Genomic DNA, 19,953 nt, shown 5'->3' with positions numbered 1-19,953 from the left:
ATGCATATAACATGTGTAACTAGGAGATACACATTCATCTGGCTAGTGTAGCTAGCAGTTACACATGCATATGACTAGTGTAACTAGGAGTTACACATACATATTGATATGTGTACCCAAAATCAGTATGTGTAAGTAAAAGTTACACATCTAATTAACATGTGTAACTTGCAGATACACATGCATCTGAATTATGTAACTAGGAGTTACACATGCATCTGACTTAGATATGTCAACATAAAATCAGCAAATCCATCTCTAAATGAATAACACTAGCAAAAACGAGAGGTGACTATCAAGCAATTACCAGTCATAAAATAATACAGTTAACCTTGCAAGTGAATGAGAAGCTCTTAATTAAGATATCACTGCTTCAGCAGAAAGACGTTGTTAGCACTGTATTAACAGAAAGACGTTTTACAGCGCTAGTCTAGATGTACCTAAGCCATTTTCATATTATCGATGACGAAGGATATTTTAAGCAACAGAAAGTAAAGCTTCAGACAGTAATTATACTGGCAGAATAATACAACACCTGGGAACCTTGTGCTAGCACATTAATATCGCAAAAAATGATCACACAACTGATTCAGCAGGGTATAGATATGAACCCAGGAAAACAAAATGCATGTGTAATCAGTAGTTACACATGTAAACAATAGTTACACATGCATATTAGCATAAGTTACACATACAAATCATCATGTGTAACTAGAAATTACACATCTAATTATTATGTGTAACTATAAGTATAACCTGCATCTAATTAGTCTAATCTGCATCCACTACTACTCCCTACTACTAGGACTTGATGTTCTTTTCTCAATTTCATAAATATAACCACTATAACATATCCCATCATTATTATACATTGTTTGAGGCATGTAATTGAGATCTAAAATGTGGTTTTCAAGAATTATCATCTCATATGAAGGACAAATGATTAAGTCAACAGGGTTGAGCTTTTACCTCTGAGGTGGCAACGACACACTATTCCCAGATATATGAATCCCATGCTTCTTATGAAACAATTCATCACCCTGAAAATTGCAGCACAGTAGTCGGTACCAGACAATACAAGATCCCTAAAATTTTCAAAGTGAAAACCAAAATCAATATCCGAATGTAAAAGCAATTCAGCACAAGAAACATATTCATCAAGCTCGCAAATGGAAATCAAAACATGTATGCAACATATAATGCGCATCAGAAACTCTTGGCGGCATATTATCCATCAAAATTTAACAGCAAAAAGTATATAAATGATATTTCATCAATTACAAGTCATTACTCAAACAACATTTGGTTATAATGGAATCCCCTGATTGTTGATTCCAAAAGACCACTACAGCCATAATCTGAAAACAAGCCAACACCTAACTTTTCTAAATGTTCTCAACTTTTATAACATAGTTTTGTAGTACAAAGTTCTAGTATAACACATCAATTCCTATTTATGCTTTTTTATAACGTCACTCCTAATAGAAAAAATATCTTGTAGGACTCTGTCAAAAAATAAAAGGTATTACACATCCAAAAAAGGTCAGTAAGGATACAAACCTGAAACTAGATACTGAAAGATGAAAGTCAAGTTATCAAGAACACTTACAAAACCCATGGATAATATCGAAGTTCATAAAAAAAAAAGTAGACAAATTGAGCTCTAAATTCCCCATTTTAGCACTGACACTGACCTGAAATGTATTGGTTTTCCATATAACCCAAAACATAAAAGTGCATCTTCAGTTTCGTCCAAGACAGTAAGCCCTCATCCTGCACTTCAAAAATAAATTACAATTAAGAGATCCGTTGCAATAAGAACTTAAGTAGATGTGTAATACGACTTGTGTAACCGGAAGTTACACATGCATATGGCATGTGTAATCGGAAGTTACACATCCAATTTGATTGTGTAACTAGTAGTTACACATTCAATTAGTATATCCTCGGACATATACTGATGATCACCAACAACAACAACATATGGCATGATTCAGTCTATTAAAAAGAGTAGTATCTTACTTCACTAATTCTAAATAAACTAGGGATACTCGAAACCCAAACCATGCATAATTCAAAATTCACATATCTCAAAACGTTAACTCAAAATGTTAACTGCAAGGTCTACTCAAAATGTTATTCCAGTAGTTGATAAAGTGAGAGTCAGGGTTTATGTCAACATAGACATAAATAATTCTAATCAAGTTCTATATTTAGATGCAAATTTCAATATGTTATTCCAGTAGTTGATAAAGTGAGAGTCAGGGTTTATGTCAGCATAGACATAAATAACACATTAAGAAGATGATCTATGGAAATGACTAATGCAGGGTACAGAATGATTGAATGTTTGTGACAGAATTACTAGTTACACATAATTTAGCATGTGTAACTACTAGATACACATCTAATTATCATGTCTAACTAGTACATACGCATCCATTTAGCTAATGTACCTAGAAGTTACACAATAATCCAATAATTTTGCTTTCCCCCCTGTTAAATAACAATGTATAATGACTAGATAACGCCTCAAGATCATGCCAATTCAATACCCTGACAAATGAAACGAAAATCACTCAATCATTTAGCATGTGTACCTATAAGTTACACATCTAATTAGCATGTGTAACTAATAGCTACACATACTTGAGATATTGAACCCAAGACCATAGTGATATAAAATTTCCAAAGCATCTTCCATACCACAAACCTAGTAAAGAAAATATGTGTAAGGAAAACATTCATAAACGAGTACTCAGGTGGAAACGCTAGGAAATACCGACACTCATAAACTTGATAGAAGAGAAAATGAGAGAAACCTTTCCAACCATATAACTACTCTTTTCATAAAAACCTGCAATATAACATAAACTTTATATCCCAGGATGTGTAACTGCTAGTTACACATCCATATAACTATTCTTTTCATAAGAACCTGCAATATATATAACATAAACTTTATATCCCAGGATGTGTAACTAGAAGTTACACATCCTGGTAACTATTAGTTAGCAGAAATCATCATTAATGCATAGTTTATATAATACATCTCAGATATGAACCATTCATTAATGCATAGTTTATATAATACAAGTTGTTGTAAGCATGTAATTGTTTAGTCAATCATGTTTATAGACTTCATGCTAAACAGGGAGTTCCAGTACAAAGAGATTGTATTTATCGAATGAACTAAAAACTGAGAATCCATCTTACCTCAAGGTGCAGGTTTTGCTACTTCTCCAAAAGACGTATTCCAGCATGATTCATCCCAATCCCATCCAAGGAGTGTGTACCATTAAGCTGATAAAAGGTCCACCAATTAAATTAAGACAAGGACAGGTAGTTACCAAACAATAATAAGATAATTTTTAAAGAAGTTCACAAATTAGGGAGAGATTCATACACAACTTTCCAAAGACATGAATTTCCTACGGTAGTAAACTCCTTCCAAAATTGACCAATCTAATCCATATCTTCTCTTATTGTGGTTATCGATAACATTCATTAGCCATTGCGTAATGAACCCTCCTACTTAGCCATTAATGTAGGGATATAATAGCACAAGACCAATGCAAACTGTTGGCGTCTCCACAGCTTTATCGGTTAATAACACCACTTGACTTCTTCCTTACTCAGATAACATTCATCCCAGAACCTCCAGAATCCATGACAAATACCCACCTGGTTCACCGACCTTCACAACTAGATTCAACTGCCAAATACTCAACCATGCTCAAGCCATAAATACAACCCCAGTTCATATCCATGTAACATCCACCATACTCACACTTTCTTCTTTTCTCTGCCTGAGATCTTCACAACCTCAATTATCTCTTAAATCCATCATAAAGACCCACACATACCACTGCCTTTGCTTACTGGTGGCTTTGATAAGAAGAACAAAATCAAGTTATCGTAGAACCGCCCATTTCCAGCTATTTTATGTCTTGAAATTCCACAAATTCTTCACCTAACGGCTGCCAGAACTTAAGGCAAAAAAATTGCAGCAAAAACACTTGCACAGAGACTTACCAAGAATCATATGAACTTGAAATGGTGAAGAAGGGATAATCTTCCTGCAACATTTCCACATCCAACACAAAACACAATCATAAAATCGTTCAAATACACTATCATTGCAACAATCCCCTTCATATATATCCCACGAAAATAATCAGTAGTAACAACTTCAGCTCTTCGTTATTTTATTGCTTGAAAACAATAAGCAAAGGCAGGCATTCATATAGTATTCAGAGATATGAATGAAACTAATAATCTGAACTGAGATTCATTTCAAATTGAAAAATTCGTAATATCAAAAATTGAAATTAAACCTAAAATTAGATCGAAACTCAGTGAAACTTACTTCCGATTCTGACTAGTATGACACATCTAATCAATCGATTGAACCACAGATCCCTTACGAGTATCGCCATTGAACAGTTTCTCATTGAACCGAGTTTCTGACACAACATAATGAGTCGAATCTGAGTCAGAAACCAGTAATCAAAGTCGATCTTGCGATATTACCAGCAGATTTTTATCTAAATACTTGAACTACAGGTTTTAAGTTTACATAGCCTCAAAGAATAGCTGAAAACGCATTATGAGTTCATTTCACAGACATTTTCACCGAATTTTTATGGGTTTTGGCTTACGAAATGAACGAATCTGAGCTTAAAATGATGAGAAGTCCATGATAATTTCGAAATATGAGATCAGGGAGATGAAATGAATGAAAAAAAATGAAGATCGGTGAAATTTGGAGACGATGAAGAAGTTTTCTAGGGTTTTTGCCAGAGCCGAGAGAGAAAAAGAACGGAGAAGAGAGAGAAAATAAATTGATAAATGAAAATATGTGTCGATATTCCTCTTGTATATATAGTAAAGGGTAGTCTTGCCATTATTAAAATTCGGAATAATTAATTATGGGCCAGATCTGAAGAAAAATTGATATTTTGGGCCTAGCAGTATCATTTTCCTAAAGTATGGAGTTGATAGTGAAGGATCCATTTTGTGGGGCTTCTATATATTGAACCCATATAATAGGGGGTTCTAGTATTTTTCACATTCGGTAATTACAAACAAGTAATTTGTGCCGGAGTACATAACGCCAATGTCAAGAGTTGGTTGGCAGCTTGGGTCTGAGAAGCTAGCACCGTAGTCCTTGTGGAGGCTAACCTAACTGCTTGCTCCCATACTCGGTCTAATCTCCTCTCCTCAGAACCATGGATTGCCATTTGCCTTTTTGCATCCATCCATAGCTTTTCTTTTTAGTCAGACCTTTCTTTCCAGTCAGATCTCAGTGAAATAAATCTCCAGAAATAAAACCTGACTGTCAGGACCATGCTCTGCCTGAACCACCAAAAACAATATAAAGAGTGGCCTAGTGAAATAGAACACTTCGATGAACATGAATTGTTTGTGCAGATTAAAGAAAATACTAAGTAATTTAATTATTTACACGAAGTGAAATGAGAATTCTGGAAGTAAACGTATCTATAAACACGTGAGACAATTAATCAGCTGCTGTATGAGCTGGGCTGTTCATCAGCAATAACCATAACTTCAAATGGATCTCGCAGGCATGTCTATGGAAACCATCGCTCCACTGTTCTGCATCGTAAAGGATTAAAATGGATGGGTTACATCTAAGCTTCAAGCAATAATATTAAGAACTTGATGTAGATTCAGAACATTTAAAATGTGAAGACAAATAACTTTGGTATAAAAAGAACTGGAAATGATAATGGAAGTGCTTAAATAGAATGAATCATAAAACTACCTGAAGAATCATTTTACCAGCAGTGACATATTGATTTCCAGGTCCAAAAAATTTCTCCACCTACAAATAAAATAAAAGTAACCATACAGGTTAGCTCTGATAGAGAAACATCGCGTCAAGCTTTTTCCTAAACAAAATTCCTCAAAAGTTAATGAAAACGTTGGAAAACGTCGGCAGAACCTTAGGACAAGATGAAGTCCCCTACGCCACGGTTGAAATGGCCTGGATACATGGATATATTCTAGATGCAGTGCTTAATAGAGGCTGCGGATAAAATCACAACCTAAGGTTGTGGATCAAAACTCTAGAGCTCCGCCGGCTTTAAGAATATGAGTAACACCTGCTTTCTTGGCACGATAAAGCACCTCCTAGAGAGATAAGAAATTGATAGTGTTGTTTTGTTCAGCTTATAATGTAATTAGTGGTATGAATCACGATTGATAAGTAACAACCTTACAGAGAGAGGCTGCCATTATGAGTAATAACCTTATAATGTAACTAGTGGTAAAACTGCAGTTCCCCCAGGAACATAAAGACCCACAGAAGAAATGCACCTTGATACTCGCTTGCATCTAACACCCTCACCAAATAGGGTCAAGTTAGGGGATATGCTCTACATTAAGAAAAAAGTGAAAGACACATCCATTTCACTATTGATTTTTCTACTAATTCATGATGGGACTGGGATCTTTTACTTTTTTATCTTGGATTGAGGTTTTGTGAGGAGAACATCCTCGGAAAAATTTAACCTTGGATCATCCCCGTATATGGCTGTTTGAACCAGGGATAACTATTCTAATTTTTGCTAAAGAGAGAAGGATAGAAAGATTAAAAAAAAAAAAGGGACGAGGGCCTGGAATTCTTTCAATTCGGAGTCCTCGTTTAGTTTGAACTTCGCACACATTTATTTGATTGTCAATCGTACTGAAAAATGTGGACCAGAAAGGAAGAAGGGAATGATATTGTACTTGCTTTCATATTGTCAACTTTCACCGGAGGAGCCCTCTGAGCAAAATGAAATGCATATATGTTGCAACATCAAATGCCTCTTAACAGCTGGATCAAGATGCAGCCACACAAATTGAAAATGCTTAACCGCAGTCTTATATAGATGAAGTAGAACACTTTGATACTGCACTAGTTACTCACAAACGATAATAAATTGGTATTCAGCCTACCTGAGGATCAGGAATATCAGCCACTCAATCAATGTTTTTATCCAGAAAAACCTTGTCAAACCTCGCGGTATAACTACAAAACGAACAAACAGCCCAATCATATCCTGATTACTACCAGACTCCAGCTTAAGAAAAGAAAAAGAAAATCACAATACAATTGCCTTTTCAAATGAGAGAGAAGCACACAATATATATAACAAAAAAATCATAGAAGCACCAACTCTGTAACAGCGGCATCGCCTCTGTTGCGTACATCATCAACAATGGGTTGCCAGTACAATCACCACAAGTCAAGTTCGTGATTGGTTAAATTCTCACGCAAAGATGGGAAAATAAAATAAAAAATAAAACCTTACCGTACTAAAAATGGAAGAGAAAACCTATAAGGCTTCATTGCACACCTTATAGTATTATTCTCTGGTGCTGCCACAACAAGAAGTCAAGAACAACCTAGTTATCTTATTTATATTATAGGACTAGGAGGCTTACAAAAATCTCCATTTCACAACATCGAACGAACAAAGTGACTGAGACCTGTAATAAATACCCACATCACAAAAACAAGTTTGCCACCAGTGGGACAAACTAACAAACACTTTGAACGCACACTTAAAATTCGGACATTGTTGTTCTTTATCTATCACTTACTATCCCATGGAAATGTCAATATCTACACTTTTTACCCTCATATGAACTCTGGATTAACCTAACTTGTTTATCCAAAACAAATTAACAGTAGAATCCCAATCTAAACTGACTACATCAAGAAACACACACTAATTTCGCAGCTAAAAATCGAAAAGAGATTACTACTTACTTGCAGAGAAACGGAGAAGAGAGTGAAAAGATGAAGTTTTTGAGGAGGAGGACCCAAAGAAATGGGAATTTCGAATTAAGCAGTTTCTGAATATCCATCCAATCCTTAATCCTTTGATTCTGCTCTCTGGTCTAGTCCGGTCAACTTCACGCTCTTCTTCCCTTTAGACGAAATGCAGCTTTTTATTTTATTTCATTTTTCCTGCAACGCCACAACGGCCTTGTATATGCATTTTTATGAGGGCCGAGCCCGAGAGGTCATACCAATTGCACTGGCCCGACAACCATTAATCGTGATAAATTACCATACGCATCATCAAAATGCCTTCTTAAATGCGGAAAGAAGAACACTTAGCAAGTGCATACAAAGCAGAAAAAAGGCTCTGAACACAAAAGAAGAGCATACTATTTTATGTAAGGTGTGGATCTTACAGTCATGTCCATCTGCAAAGACTGATTCTGGAATTCCTTAATAACTTTATCTTGTTTTGTTGGTGCTATTTGCTGAAACAAAGCAAGATTAGAAACATATAAAAACGAATACACCGTATGTGTAAAACAAACAAAAACAAAACATCCACACACAAAACTCAACAATTGCTCTTGGTATAAGTCCATAGGGTATATACACATAGCTGTCACTGCTTTAGTTGCCCCTTCGGCTCCCGTTAAACTAAACAGGTGCTTCGTTGAAACACTTAAAAAATTGTCCCAGTACTTTAGGAATTATCAGAGCATGAAAGGACTAGTGGTATCGTAGAGAAAGATATCTTGTACTGTTTTTACGGTTATACGGAAGATCTTCTCTTCATGAGGATATTCAATAAAAAATGCTATCAGATCGATGATGGATAATGTTAGTTGCATCACCAACAACAGATATCATTTCTAGTTCTAATTGGTTTCTTAGACTCGAACTAATTTAAGAATCATAGGTTTTGATAGGAAACCTGGGTTAAAAATCAAATTACACGAATCAAACACATGATTGTTCAAATTATATATTCACCATATCATTCGATTTCAACCAATCCTCCATCAAAACCCTAATATATGAATTTTCCCAAATCAATAAACCCTAACTTCAACTGTAACAAAATTAATCATATTCATCAAATTCAAACTAAAAACTGCAGTGTCGGAATAATCTAAAACATAAATGGGTTTCAACTGTTCTTCATGTTGATTCGTCTGTAAATGATTCTCCATCTGTTCTTCGGAGTTCCTCGAATTTAAATGGCAAAAAATTTGCCTTCCTCCCGCACCAAATAAACAAATCAACAAGAATTAAACACAAACCATCTAATCAATCCTCTCCATGATAGTTATCTCTACATCTGGTTCTCATTTTTTTTTTCCTTTATTTTTTAATCTTCACTGGTATGTCAAGAGACTCGAGACATATAGAAGATGGAGTGGCCGGTCTAATCCAATCCACGTGGAACATCTTAGCCCTCTAATCCACGTGTCGAAATATCAATAAACAGATGCACTCAGGTGAAAAAGTTGAGTAACGACGATATCTCACCAGAGGCGACATTGACCAGCCAGTATCGCGATTTTAACTTTTTGGATGGAAAATCAAACGCTGGGGCTTTTTTCCGTGGAGCATCTTTTCTATCAGGCATCGAAATATAGGCATTTTTCCAAGTATCCCGAAATAAAATAATGGATTTATTTTAAAAGATGACGGGGCAACTTAATTATTGTCAAAGAATGAAGAACAGAATCTGTTCCTATCGTTCTATCTATGGAGAACACTATGCTTCCAGTTGCCCTGCTTCCTCGCTCTAATACTCAACATCTCTGCTTTTAATTTCATGGAGAGAAGAATTAATCAAAGAACATAGTGGATTATTATTCATATATGACAATCATGATTCCCTTTTTTTGTTTAATCTTTTGATTTATGATTCCCTTTTTTTGTTTAACTTTGGACCATTACTTTTGGGTGTTTTATCCTTTTAATAATTAGTTGTCATATGAAGCTTTTGATGAAATCAGTCCCTTAACATTTCTCTGTTGGTACTGCAATACAACAAAAAGGGTTGTTGCTATTGTTTGTGCGGTTTCTAGGAATCCAGTTCGCGGATGAGCAGGAGTAGCATATTTGTTTTGCATATATCTGATATATCAGTCGATGTTTCGTTTGGCATTAATGTACGTGTGCCCCAACAAAGAATAACTATGTTAACCAACTGAAGTAGTAGAATCTGCAAAAAGCTGACAGCAACCATCAGAGATGGAATGGCGAAACAAGTTCCAGCTTTCCAATATCATAAAAGCTCTCCGTTGCATCCATAGTTCTTGTTATAATACGAGCATCCAACTCAAAACCAAATGGCAATGAGTGGAGAGGCCTTAAAGGATTATAAACCGTAGAATTTTAGAATGCCCAACAATGTGGGACTAATAATCTCAACACGCCCCCTCACGTGTAGCCTCGTTGGGTCTAACACGTGGACAAATAAATCGGATGACGCGGAGTAAAGGCGCGGTCAATGACTCGTCGCAAATAACCTGCTCTGATATCATGTTAGAATACGGTCATACAACTCAAAACCAATTGGCAATGAGTGGAGAGGCCTTAAGGGATTATAAACCGTAGGATTTTAGAATGCCCAACAATGTGGGACTAATAATCTCAACAGTTCTAAACTTAGAACACAGAAAAGCTGTTACTAAAATTGTTCTTTTAACTTCTTTGGCAGTATGTATTGACTGATGATTTAGAACTTGAAATGTTACTTTATAGCTAGATCTGGCTGCTGTGAGAGAAACTTACTTATTTCATGACTCCATGACGAACTCTATCCATGGACTAGATTTTCTTTTTATGTTTTCGAATGGTGAACGAGGACATGTTTTAAGAACTGTAAAATGGGGCAACAATTTTATGGCCGCTTCCTGGCAGCAAAATCCAAGGGCCGGCCCTGGGGAGATCGGAATATCGAGAAGGGGTATTATTGGTTGAATAAGATAAAGGAGGAGAGGTAGAAGAAGACATAATTAGTTGAGTGGCCATATGATCGATTGAGAGGATGATACCAAGTGAGATTAGAAGAATTTCAAGGTTTCTCAATGGATGAGAAAACCAAAACCAAAACATATATTTATATATCTTCTTATCATAATTACAGCCGTGATTCCAGTAGTAGTAAATACTGTATAAAGAAAGAATTCAAATTTACAAACAAAAAAACGTAGATGCATATCATTGATTGCGCATATCCTTTACAATCTTTCATCAACGTATGTATTAGAGTTGGATCATGCACACTCAAGTTAAATTGAGAACAAGCACAATCATTGACAACCTCAACACTGTATTCCGTACCTTACCGTTTGGTCCTCTTTTTCTTGCAGGGTTTTGTTTTACTGTTATGTCTGATGTCTTACAGTTATAAGTTGTTCCTGTATTTATGTTAGTTATTGAAGATTAATTAATTATTTCCTAAAGTTAGTCGTGGTTATTTAGGGAACGGGTTTCCTAAACTGGTTAGAATTCTTGGTGGCCAAGTTTGTAACCTATATAAATAGGTAGTTAGGCTTTGTAGAATTTGTGCATTGTGTAGAAAACTATTAAGAGATCCGTGAGAGATTTTTTGTATAACTTTTAGAGTTAAAGCTAGGGTTTCGTTGTGAGAGCATATTGGTGAGGAACAAGAGACAAGGTTATCGTCTCGGGTAATTGTTGCGGTGTAACCAAGGGTTTGTTGGGATTCACACGGTGCTGTAATCGTTTTTTCTTCATAGTGGATTTGAGTTGGTGCGGCTCAAAGTGGACGTAGACAATATATACAAGTTGTATGTATTGGTCGAACCACTATAAATCTTGTGTCTTGTGAGTTGATTTATCTTTCTCGTATTATTATGGTTGCTTGTGCTTGATTTACTTATTATTCATCATAATATCTCAAGATCCGTTATTCCGCGGTTGTCAGTGATTATTCCCTAAGAAAACCCGGACAATTTAGGCATCTAACAATTAGAAAATATCGTACAAATACTTACACTGAAACGGTGACATATAATCTCCTTGAAAGAGGAGCACGTAGTGTCGCGAAACTTAATTTAGTTATTTTTGACGGAAAAGGACAAAATTAAATTAAAAATGAGTCTCACCGAAAAAGTGAGAAACAAAAATAAAAGTGAGCTAACAAGGCTAGCTCATACCAATAACACCATTCCAATTATATATCAAAGAAGAAAGCGGATAACCATCAAAAAGCTTGATAGACAAAGCTTAATTAAACATCATGCATTTAACGGACAAAATCAACTGCTTAACATGTCTCTTTTTGTTTGTACAGCCTTTTATTTCTTTCTCCCCGTATTGTCCACCAAATGGCAAATGGAAGCATACCCCAAATCTTGTTGACCAGCTTCCTATCTTTTTTATCTCTCCACTCCAAGTGGTTGATCTAATACCTGCTGAAAAGGTCCATTTCATCCCAAAACTCTCCAAGAAATAGTTCCATACACAAGCTGTTTCTTTGCAGTGAATGAACAAGTGGTCTTTAGTTTCCACCTCAACAGCACAAAGCATACAAGTAGGACCATTCACCTTACCAGCTCTGTATAGAAAATCCAAGGTTGGTCCCCTCTGTAACAAAGTATCCAGACTAGGAAACAAACTTTCAATGGATTCTTTGGGTTCCATGCTTGTGAGGAAAGGACAAATACCCATCGACGTCTAGACTAGAGTAACAACTAGCTACAGAAAAAGAGTTACCTGCATTTCATTTGATCATTTCCATTAGAAAAGTGACTCATAGGTTCACCAATGAGCTGCAGTAATTGAACTACTTCTCCCACCTCCGCCTCATTCAGATTTCTTTTAAAATCCAGCTCCCAAGCACCATTTCCATTCGCTATTTGCAATAAAGTTGCATCTTTCTTTATTGAAAGCTTAAAAAGAGCAGGGAAAGAAATTTGTAACACATGGTTACCTAGCCACTTGTCTTTCCAAAATAGTATACTCTCATCATTCTTAACAATTAACGTTGTGTGTTGTTTGACATGGTCCCTTGCTTTTAGGATTCCTTCCCGTAAGCTAGATCCAGTAGACTTAGAGAAAGTATTAGGAATAAAAGATTCAGGATTACCTCCAAATTTTTGGTGAACTATTTGTCTCCACTTTTCTCGTTTCCATATCTCCATATCCATTTGCAATGGAGAGCATGATTTACTTGTTTAAGCTTCTTAATACCAATACCCCTATGTGCTTTTGTAAAACTGCCTTTGACCATTCCACCCAACTTCTCTTTTTTATTGAATTTGAAGAACCCCATAAAAAATTCTTCATGATCTTCTCAATTTCCTTAACCACTAAGATAGGCATTAGAAACATCGCCAAATAATAAATGGGTAGGCTTGCTAACACGCTGCTTATCATGATAAGCCTCCCCCTTTAGAGAGATAATTTCTCTTCCAAGTAGAGAGCTTTTGTTGGATCCTTTGAACTATGTGTTGTATGTGTTATTTGGTCGTAGGCAGTCGTTGTCGTTGGTTGTTGTGGTTTTGGTCCCAGGTGGTTTTTCTGGCCTCCGTTTTTTTTCTTTTGGTCGACTGAGCCTTGGCTCATTTTCCATGTACTGGGGCTCTCTTTCAATAAATTTTAACTTATCGATCAAAAAAATGAATAAATATCCCAAATAGCTTTCACTTTGGATTTAATGCCTAGAGGAACACCCAAATAGTTGATATATAGCTCCACTGAGTTGCATCCAAAAATTGCAGCACAGGCAGTCCCATTATGATCATGACCAATACCAGCCACGACGATCTTTGTGAAATTAATTTTGAGACCGGAGACAAGCTCAAAAGCCGATAGAAACTTAATTTAGATAATCGTTTGTTGTCATGTGGTTACCTTCTTCTACGAAGAATGCAACAACTAGAAAAGATGATAGCGCCTTCGTGACTAATGCCATGTTTTTTGTCGTCTGCAAAATAATCGACCGAAAAATGGAGTTTGTAATTCAACTCTCTTTCCATATGTACTTTCTTTTTGGTTTTTTTAACCAAGTCTTTTTTTTTACCAATCTAAATACAAAAGATATTGAAGAACCTTTAGCTCAATAATTGCACGTCCAAGATTTTTAAATCGTAAAATATGACATAACTTAATTTTTAAATTGAAGTATCAAATCGTATACGATTTAAGCAAAATCGTGATAGCTCGATGTTACGGTACCTAGTCTTTTGAGGCATGACGCCTACAAGGCCGAAGTAGCTAGGCAAATAAAGAACTACGAAAGAATCCCCAATCATTATAGCTCGAATCTCTTCATGTTATTACAATCCAAGGAAACCGAGGGACTTAAATTTGGAAAATCTGTCGGACAAAAACCATGTGCACAACCCATTATAGCTCTTGGTGCATGAAAGGTTATGAAACATTTAAAAGTAAAGGCTTGATCTTAAATTCCTACATATTTTCTTTAAAGAGACTTTTGGCATAGGATAACATGTTATCATTCGTAGGCCTCTTCCTATACACACAAGGCTAAGAAGTTTGATTTGTCATGCCATGTGGCGTAACAAATAGATTTCCCGACTATTCCTATGTCAATTTTGATTGAAAATAACGGAAAATGGGTCATTCGTCCAAATATTTTTAAATCACGATTTAAATGGACGAGTAAAAAATAATTTGGGTGAAATGGCCAAAAAAAAATAGTAAAATTTTTAAAAATAGCAAGGATGAAACTGGTTACATCCTGTGTAAATTAAAAATAAAAAAAAATATTTGAAAATGGGCACGATGAAACTGGTTACCTCCTGCCTATTTTTACATTTTTGTCCATATAAACTGTATCAAAATCTAACTGTCCATTTCACTCAGGAATTGTTGATTTTGGTCTCTTTAACCAATTTTGTGTAAAAATAACATCAAATCATTAAAAAAAAAAAGAGTAGCGAGTGAAACCCCCTCTGGGTGCCGGCCCTGTTGCCGGAGGGGATCGAGACAACTTGATGGTTTCGGTATCGGGTATATTTCCTTTTTGTTCGCAATTGATGGATTCAGTTATCGCTCTTCTTTTCGGTGAGTCCGACGAGATTTAATTGTCCTTGTTTTTATAGTTAAGTTTTTCGTTAACTTCCTTTTTTTACTGTGATGAGTATATCCCGTTTCTTTGGTTGGATTGATTGCTTTATGATGTGATTGTTAAGGCGGTATTTGATTTTCGTTTTAGAAGTGGGTTTCTGGTTTCCTTGTTAGGGTTTATTTTGTTTCACACGGGTTAATTTTATAGGCTGTTTGGAATTGGAGTTTTTGATTAGACAATTATGAAGAGTTTGTGAAGAAGCAACAAAAGCTTTCTGTGTAGTGTTTTAAAAAGTATGAGGAGAAGTATTAGTTTGTTCAGTTTCAATTTTGGTCGGGGAAGACGACGAGTCATATCGGCTTACAGTCTTGTGGAATCGGATTTAACTCGGATTGGTATTACCTTGGAACTTGCCCATGTTGCTTCCGTCGGCTGCCTTAGAGCAAGTATTATGGTGGAATCCATCCATCTTCCATCTTCTATGCCACCTCAACACTTGGAACTGTTGATGGAAGCGCAAGTCTAATGGTGGAACACTGAAAACGCAAATAAAAATGGCGTAAAACGCAAATAATAATAGCGCCAGGGAAACACTATTACTAATAGCGCTAGACTTTAGTCAATGGTCAAAACGCCAATCTTAATAGCTCCAACCGCTAATCTTATTAGCGCCAAACACAATTGTTAATAGCGCTAAGCGCTAATCTTATTAGCGCTTTTTCGTTCATATATCCAGTAATACCATCGACCCCTTCTTCTTCTTCCTCAGTTCATCTTCTAGTAAAAAAAAAAAGAAGAAAAACCAAACCTAAAACTCCCTTGTTTAACTCTCAGAGCATGGTTCAAATCAATGAAATTGCTTCAAAGGGTTTGTTCTCTGCTTCATAAGGAATCGAAGCATACTTAAATTTCTCAATTTGATTGAGAATCCAAAGAGGGGTTAGTTGAATTATAATTTGAGTTTATTTTATGGTTTGATGAAATGTTAGGGCTTTAGATGATATTATTGTTGATTGTATGCATGATACTCGATTGTATGATGAATGATAACAATTTTGATTCACAATGACGAATTTGACATGTAATTTAGGGTTTTAGATGATGAATATTGTGTTATTTATGGTTTTAGATGATGAACATTGTGAAATTGCCATGAGATAATGAATTAACATGTGTTAGTTACATTATGTAAACAATTTAAGTGCATTGTGTGACTATATTGATTTAATTTTGATGATTTTGGATAGATTCTGGATATGGATGTGTTAATGATCTTGAGTTCAAAAGAACCGGATGAGAAACATATTTCTACAAGTATAGACCCCTTGATACAAAACATGATATCACGTTTAGAAGTAATCTAGAATACCTTGAGGATTTATATGACCGTGTGGTGGTTCATGAAAGTGCTAGTCAAGTTCTTCAAAATTCCGGCCTTGCTAGATTTTTTGAAATTAAAATTAAGAGAGCTGATCAACAACTAGCGTATGCAATCATAGAGATGTGGTGGTATAGTACCAATTCGTTTCATTTCCCAAAATTTGAAATTGGTTTCACCCCTTTAGATTTTGTTCACTTAACTGGAATTCCTATTGGAAATGGTCGTAGAAGATTGGAACACGCCGCTACAAGTAAATGGAAAAGTAGAGAAAACCAACAACTAGAGGATGTCTACTTTGGACCTTTGCATGGTATGCAAAGTACAACAAGAACTCACCTGAATTTCCTATTAGTTGCCTCACAAACTATATCAAGGAAAATCCAACTAAAGATGAAAATTGGGAGATTGTGACTCGATACTTCTTATTATGGGTGATTTCAAAAGTTTTACCCACCAGAAGAACAACTTTAGTCTTTTTTCGTAAGATTTCAAAGAACAACTTTAGTCTTTTTTCGTAAGATTTCAAAGAACATCTTTAATCTTTTTTCGTAAGATTTCGAATGACTTGGTTGCAATCCTTAGTCTTTTTTCGTAAGATTTTGAACATCTTTAGTCTTTTTTCGTAAATTAAGAAATTAAGATTTTCATTGTATTATTTATGGTTTTCATTGTTTTCAATTTATGGTTTTCATTGTTTTCGAAAGAGAGTTATGGATTTTTCAAAAGAGAAGAAAAAACTATATGGGAACTTGGAATTGGCGTAGGTTCTGGATGTTTTTTCAAGAAAAGCGCAAATAAGAATAGCGTTTAACACTATTAAGAAATAACGCCAAACGCCATTAGAATAGCGCCAAACTCTATTAGAGTGTTTCATTCATTACCATTAGATCTGTAACACTCCTTCTATCACGCAACGACTCACAAAGAAACGCCATTAAAATAGTGTTTCAACTGCTATGTTTTGGAATTCGAAATTTCCCTATAAATTGATCACTCTCACTCAGACCAAAACCATTCAATCTTTAGACACTAGTACAATAAGGGGTTTTAGTCAGGTTGACCTTGTCACGGTTTTATGTAAATACGTGACCAAAATTAAATTGGTCTCGGGATTAAAATGTCCGGGACTATTCACTATATCTTTAGTCCCGGCATTAATTTTAGTTGAGACACTAGATTCCTATTATTTAATAGACTTCGGTTTTGGCCAAGTCCTAATACGTGTTTATCTATCTCTAGAGACGTGTCTTCACTTTGGTATATGATTCTGGGTTTAGGATCTTGGTTTCGATATGAACCGAAATTCAAATCAGAAAGAGGGAGGAGATAAGATTTATTAGCCTCGAAGAACAGCTGCCGTTTCTAAACCTAAGTCCTAGAGTTATGTTGCCAACAATTCGAAAACAAAATTCATTCTCCCTGTTATCAATCTCTATTTATCCATTCAGCTAATTCTACCGAAGATTTTATTGATCGATGAGGTCTCACAGAGATTTTTTATTGGACACGGCTTACATTCAATCATGTTTGATGCAACTGCTTAATACCCGCACCTACGATACACCATTTCAAATTTACCGCCAATTTTGGTTTCCCACGATCAACACTACTCCACTCCCTATTTTCTCTCCATTATTTCCTTGTTTGAAACCGCAGCAGTTTTGAAGGGATTACATGAAGCCAACTGCAAGTTGTTTTATCTATCTGATGTTAATCAAGCAAAATCCTTCCATTTCCCTGAAACTAATATATTAAAAGGTGAAAGCGTCAACAGCTGATTACAAGGTATTCTCCTCCTAAAATCAAAGCATTCTCTTATATTTGTTTTGGGGTCATTCTCCGAATTCGGTATCTTATACTACTCTGATCAATGGGCTGGTGAATTGGGTATTACATACAAGGTGCTTGATGAAATGTCAAATAATGGGATACTACCTGATTCTCACACTTGCAGTATATTTTAGAAAGAAAAGATTAAGTGTTGTCTTTACCTTTGGTTTTGCATTTCTTTATTTGTTGTCTTTTATATTTATTGCGTCATCTGTTTCCTTATAGTTGTTTTTATAGGATTTGAATAAGTTAACTAAGGGGCAATATCAGGTGTTAGGGAGACCTCTGCATTGGCCACAATTAAAGAAGAAAAGGAAGATTTAAATGGCTTGAATGGTTATGATATTTGGTATGGAAAGCGCTTCATTTAGCAAATACTAGTCGGTCTCTCATTAGTTAACCACATTTTTTCATGCTAAAATCAATAGAAATCTATTTTCATTAGTAATAGCAAATACTTCATTAGTAATAGCAAATACTAGCCGATCTATCATTAGTAATAGCACCTTGGATATGTTTATAATTTTTCGTTATTGTCTTTACTAGTAATATCGAACTTCAGATATTATCTGTTCTTGGATATGTTTGTAATTTTTTGCTCCTAGCAGCTTATATATTATCTGTTCTTGCAGATCATTTCATGGATACTTCAGACACAGAGTCTGATGGCGGGCTTCAAGAGTATTCAGATTCCCACAGTGAACAACATTCAGATTCCCACAGCGAACAATCAGGTTTGTTGTTTAAGTGTTTTCTTGCAGTATACATGGTTGATTCGACCAAATTTTTTTGACAATATAAAGCTCCTTAAGGTTGTACCGCGCCAAACACTTATCAATTCTTTTTTATTTTCGTTTTTTTTATCTCAAGTTTCAAGTGAAGATAACGTGGATGCAAATAAAGGAAAGCGGGGTAAGACAAGATTACCAAAGCTTTTAAGGGATACTAATTGGTGAAAGGCGGACTGTTACTTATGATGAAGCCAACCAAGCAACCGGTAAAAATGGTTGCTTGCTCTCAAGTTACATAGGCAGCGAAGTTGGTCCAAGTCTTGGACTGAAGTATACCTGTTGGAAAGAAGTTCCACCTGTAGTGAAGAAAAAGTTATGGGAGGACATAACGGTATGTATCAATTAATGAAATGCCCATTGTTAAAATCCCATACCAATGTTTTATATATATATATATCACTTAGTAGATGTTTATTTACCTCCAGTTTAAGTTTGATCTCGACGAATCAAAAAGGAAAGATGTATTGAGACAATTTTATGACTTGTGACGAGGATAGAGGAAACGAACTGCTGCAAAGCATGTTACCCCATTCGAAAAAAGCCGGAAAAAAGCTTAACAATGTTCCTTCAGATTTAAGAGGTTTTGTAGAACAAGAAGAATGGAAAGAGTTTGTAAAACGGAGATTGAGCGACAAAGGCAAGGTATATCAATTAAGCTAAACAAGATTGGGTCGAGAATTATTTTGTTACTATATAGAGCTAATACATTTTTAACTTTCAGGAGTTGTCTGAAATTGGCAAAACGGTACAATCTCACCACAAATATCCGCATAGGATGGGACGAAGGACCTATGCTGGATTAAAGGACAAACGGGTTTGCATTCATAAGTTTTTTTTTGTTTTTTTTTTAATTTGTGAAGTTAAATGTTGAAATTAATTGCTGAGAGAGTCGTGTATACATTCTCATTTTTTTTCCTTCTGTTTTTTACTTGAGTTCGCTATCTGCTTCCAAAGTTTCTAACTTCAATTTTGTTGTGTTCTGTCAACATAAGCTTTTAGATGAAATATAGTGTTATACAACATAAGCATCATACTGATATTAATGTATTTGCTGTACAGAAAAGAGAAGGAAAGTGGACAAGTGATTCACCCCCTCCACGAGAATTTTATGGAT

General features: G+C 35.5%; 1 long non-coding RNA gene across 3 annotated transcripts; it reads right to left on the bottom strand.

Moving 5' to 3' along the window:
• Positions 1 to 5,424: 5,424 nt before the first annotated feature.
• LOC113312999 lies at positions 5,425 to 9,294 on the bottom strand. 3 transcript variants are annotated; one of them, XR_003341711.1, is made up of 4 exons: positions 7,784 to 9,294; positions 6,757 to 7,039; positions 5,789 to 5,848; positions 5,425 to 5,619 (listed from the first exon to the last, which is right to left on the bottom strand). It is a non-coding gene; the product is annotated as an uncharacterized LOC113312999 (long non-coding RNA). The 3 variants fall into 3 exon arrangements; XR_003341710.1 differs by having other exon boundaries at positions 6,967 to 7,039; positions 7,784 to 9,290; XR_003341712.1 differs by having other exon boundaries at positions 5,425 to 5,614; positions 6,967 to 7,039; positions 7,784 to 9,290.
• Positions 9,295 to 19,953: the final 10,659 nt, after the last annotated feature.

This window comes from Papaver somniferum, chromosome 1, assembly GCF_003573695.1.
Source record: "Papaver somniferum cultivar HN1 chromosome 1, ASM357369v1, whole genome shotgun sequence".
In the NCBI taxonomy this organism is placed as follows: Eukaryota; Viridiplantae; Streptophyta; class Magnoliopsida; order Ranunculales; family Papaveraceae; genus Papaver; species Papaver somniferum.
The sequence above is the reverse complement of the archived record's forward strand: the minus strand, read 5'-3'. Positions and strand labels throughout refer to the sequence as shown.